Below are 5,000 nucleotides of genomic sequence, written 5' to 3' on the forward strand. Positions count from 1 at the left end.
TGCAAAAGATAATAATCAACATAATTAAATCGACATAATTAAAAACTTCCTTTATCACAGAGAGAACCATGATTAAGAAGGGGGGAGGGGGGGTAGTATGACGACCATGATAGTTACGTAACCATGATAGTTTTGCGATGACCTTAATTATTTGAGAGAGAAAAGGTGGATGAGAGAAAGAGAGATATGGAGACAAAGGTAGAGGTAGAGACAAACAGACAGACAGACAACAGATCAGAACAGAAAACACGAAAAGAGAATGAAAGAGAGACAGACAGACAGACAGACAGACAAGCAGACAGACAGAACTCTGAAGCCAGAATCAACCTCATACAAAAGCCATCTACCTCAAACTCACCCTCAGTGATACAGTATAAAGAAGATGTCTCGTCATCGATTAAAGAAATATTCACAATCACTATAAAAAAAAAAAAAAAAAAAAAAAAAAAATCACCGGTTTCGTTGTATCTCCGAAACCAAGAATGAAAATCCAAGCCAAGGATTGAGACACCAGTAAGTGTTATCCTTTTGTCATGTCAGTTATTTTTTTCCCCTTTGGTGCATCCTTTTGAGCTTATAACAAACAGCCTTTGGTAAATTAATGAAGTGTTGAGGCCTTATGTTATATTTATAAAGCCATCAACCAACGCCAGGACTTTGATTGTTAACATCTCACTGAAGTTATTAATTACAGCCTTCACGCTCTCAATTATAGATGTGGAATGTACAGCCGAGCATACTCTTGCAGGGGGCATGCTCTTTCTCTCATGCTCCGGCATATATCTGGCCTTTTTCCGCATTGGAGCATAATGTATATTACTTGTTTTTATTTTTAGTTAATGGAAGATTTTTTTTTTTTTTTTTTTTTTTTTTACTATGTCTTATTCTGAACTATGTCTTAATTTCATGTATGGGTTCTTTCTATCTCAAAAACACATGCGAATGAGGGAGAGGAAGGAAAGAGGGAGAAAGAGGGAGGGGTTCCACAATGTCTTAGACAAAGAGGGAGGGATTCCACAATGTCTTAGACAAAGAGGGAGAAAGAGGGAGCGGTTCCACAATGTCTTAGACAAAGAGGGAGAAAGAGGGAGGGGTTCCACAAAGTCTTAGACAAAGAGGGAGAAAGAGGGAGGGGTTCCACAATGTCTTAGACAAAGAGGGAGAAAGAGGGAGCGGTTCCACAATGTCTTAGACAAAGAGGGAGAAAGAGGGAGCGGTTCCACAAAGTCTTAGACAAAGAGGGAGAAAGAGGGAGGGGTTCCACAATGTCTTAGACAAAGAGGGAGGGGTTCCACAATGTCTTAGACAAAGAGAGAGAAAGAGGGAGCGGTTCCACAATGTCTTAGACAAAGAGAGAGAAAGAGGGAGCGGTTCCACAATGTCTTAGACAAAGAGGGAGAAAGAGGGAGTGGTTCCACAATGTCTTATTCAAAGAGGGAGAAAGAGGGAGGGGTTCCACAATGTCTTAGACAAAGAGGGAGAAAGAGGGAGGGGTTCCACAATGTCTTAGACAAAGAGAGAGAAAGAGGGAGGGATTCCACAATGTCTTAGACAAAGAGGGAGAAAGAGGGAGAAAGAGGGAGGGATTCCACAATGTCTTAGACAAAGAGGGAGAAAGAGGGAGGGTTCCACAATGTCTTATTCAAAGAGGGAGAAAGAGGGAGGGGTTCCACAATGTCTTAGACAAAGAGGGAGAAAGAGGGAGGGTTCCACAATGTCTTAGACAAAGAGGGAGAAAGAGGGAGGGTTCCACAATGTCTTAGACAAAGAGGGAGAAAGAGGGAGAAAGAGGGAGGGATTCCACAATGTCTTAGACAAAGAGGGAGAAAGAGGGAGGGTTCCACAATGTCTTATTCAAAGAGGGAGAAAGAGGGAGGGTTCCACAATGTCTTAGACAAAGAGGGAGAAAGAGGGAGGGTTCCACAATGTCTTAGACAAAGAGGGAGAAAGAGGGAGAAAGAGGGAGGGATTCCACAATGTCTTAGACAAAGAGGGAGAAAGAGGGAGGGTTCCACAATGTCTTAGACAAAGAGGGAGAAAGAGGGAGGGGTTCCACAATGTCTTAGACAAAGAGGAAGAAAGAGGGAGGGATTCCACAATGTCTTAGACAAAGAGGGAGAAAGAGGGAGGGATTCCACAATGTCTTAGACAAAGAGGGAGAAAGAGGGAGGGATTCCACAATGTCTTAGACAAAGAGGGAGAAAGAGGGAGGGGTTCCACAATGTCTTAGACAAAGAGGGAGAAAGAGGGAGGGATTCCACAATGTCTTAGACAAAGAGGGAGAAAGAGGGAGGGGTTCCACAATGTCTTAGACAAAGAGAGAGAAAGAGGGAGGGATTCCACAATGTCTTAGACAAAGAGGGAGAAAGAGGGAGGGTTCCACAATGTCTTAGACAAAGAGGGAGAAAGAGGGAGGGGTTCCACAATGTCTTAGACAAAGAGGGAGAAAGAGGGAGGGTTCCACAATGTCTTAGACAAAGAGGGAGAAAGAGGGAGCGGTTCCACAATGTCTTAGACAAAGAGGGAGAAAGAGGGAGGGGTTCCACAATGTCTTAGACAAAGAGGGAGAAAGAGGGAGAAAGAGGGAGGGGTTCCACAATGTCTTAGACAAAGAGGGAGAAAGAGGGAGCGGTTCCACAATGTCTTAGACAAAGAGGGAGAGGATCCACAATGTCTTAGACAAAGAGGGAGAAAGAGGGAGAAAGAGGGAGGGATTCCACAATGTCTTAGACAAAGAGGGAGAAAGAGGGAGCGGTTCCACAATGTCTTAGACAAAGAGGGAGAAAGAGGGAGAAAGAGGGAGGGATTCCACAATGTCTTAGACAAAGAGGGAGAAAGAGGGAGCGGTTCCACAATGTCTTAGACAAAGAGGGAGAAAGAGGGAGAAAGAGGGAGGGATTCCACAATGTCTTAGACAAAGAGGGAGAAAGAGGGAGGGTTCCACAATGTCTTAGACAAAGAGGGAGAAAGAGGGAGGGGTTCCACAATGTCTTAGACAAAGAGGGAGAAAGAGGGAGCGGTTCCACAATGTCTTAGACAAAGAGGGAGAAAGAGGGAGGGGTTCCACAATGTCTTAGACAAAGAGGGAGAAAGAGGGAGGGGTTCCACAATGTCTTATTCAAAGAGGGAGAAAGAGGGAGGGATTCCACAATGTCTTAGACAAAGAGGGAGAAAGAGGGAGGGGTTCCACAATGTCTTAGACAAAGAGGGAGAGGATCCACAATGTCTTAGACAAAGAGGGAGAAAGAGGGAGAAAGAGGGAGGGTTCCACAATGTCTTAGACAAAGAGGGAGAAAGAGGGAGGGTTCCACAATGTCTTAGACAAAGAGGGAGAAAGAGGGAGGGGTTCCACAATGTCTTAGACAAAGAGGGAGAAAGAGGGAGGGGTTCCACAATGTCTTAGACAAAGAGGAAGAAAGAGGGAGGGTTCCACAATGTCTTACTCAAAGAGGGAGAAAGAGGGAGGGTTCCACAATGTCTTACTCAAAGAGGGAGAAAGAGGGAGGGATTCCACAATGTCTTAGACAAAGAGGGAGAAAGAGGGAGGGTTCCACAATGTCTTACTCAAAGAGGGAGAAAGAGGGAGGGATTCCACAATGTCTTAGACAAAGAGGGAGAAAGAGGGAGCGGTTCCACAATGTCTTAGACAAAGAGGGAGAGGATCCACAATGTCTTAGACAAAGAGGGAGAAAGAGGGAGAAAGAGGGAGGGTTCCACAATGTCTTAAACAAAGAGGGAGAAAGAGGGAGGGGTTCCACAATGTCTTAGACAAAGAGGGAGGGGTTCCACAATGTCTTAGACAAAGAGGGAGAAAGAGGGAGGGGTTCCACAATGTCTTAGACAAAGAGGGAGAAAGAGGGAGGGGTTCCACAATGTCTTAGACAAAGAGGAAGAAAGAGGGAGTGGTTTCCACAATGTCTTACTCAAAGAGGGAGAAAGAGGGAGGGGTTCCACAATGTCTTAGACAAAGAGGGAGAGGATCCACAATGTCTTAGACAAAGAGGGAGAAAGAGGGAGAAAGAGGGAGGGGTTCCACAATGTCTTAGACAAAGAGGGAGAAAGAGGGAGGGGATCCACAATGTCTTAGACAAAGAGGGAGAGGATCCACAATGTCTTAGACAAAGAGGGAGAAAGAGGGAGAAAGAGGGAGGGTTCCACAATGTCTTAAACAAAGAGGGAGAAAGAGGGAGGGGTTCCACAATGTCTTAGACAAAGAGGGAGAAAGAGGGAGGGGTTCCACAATGTCTTAGAGAAAGAGGAAGAAAGAGGGAGGGGTTCCACAATGTCTTAGACAAAGAGGGAGAAAGAGGGAGGGTTCCACAATGTCTTAGACAAAGAGGGAGAAAGAGGGAGGGGTTCCACAATGTCTTAGAGAAAGAGGAAGAAAGAGGGAGGGGTTCCACAATGTCTTAGACAAAGAGGGAGAAAGAGGGAGGGTTCCACAATGTCTTAGACAAAGAGGGAGAAAGAGGGAGCGGTTCCACAATGTCTTAGACAAAGAGGGAGAAAGAGGGAGGGGTTCCACAATGTCTTAGACAAAGAGGGAGAAAGAGGGAGAAAGAGGGAGGGGTTCCACAATGTCTTAGACAAAGAGGGAGAAAGAGGGAGCGGTTCCACAATGTCTTAGACAAAGAGGGAGAAAGAGGGAGCGGTTCCACAATGTCTTAGACAAAGAGGGAGAAAGAGGGAGCGGTTCCACAATGTCTTAGACAAAGAGGGAGGAGTTCCACAATGTCTTAGACAAAGAGGGAGCGGTTCCACAATGTCTTAGACAAAGAGGGAGAAAGAGGGAGGGTTCCACAATGTCTTAGACAAAGAGGGAGAAAGAGGGAGGGGTTCCACAATGTCTTAGACAAAGAGGGAGAAAGAGGGAGAAAGAGGGAGGGGTTCCACAATGTCTTAGACAAAGAGGGAGAAAGAGGGAGGGTTCCACAATGTCTTAGACAAAGAGGGAGAAAGAGGGAGGGTTCCACAATGTCTTAGACAAAGAGGGAGAAAGA

Source organism: Penaeus japonicus, unplaced genomic scaffold (assembly GCF_977035675.1).
Source record: "Penaeus japonicus unplaced genomic scaffold, GWHDUDI00000001_assembly GWHDUDI00000042, whole genome shotgun sequence".
In the NCBI taxonomy this organism is placed as follows: domain Eukaryota; kingdom Metazoa; phylum Arthropoda; class Malacostraca; order Decapoda; family Penaeidae; genus Penaeus; species Penaeus japonicus.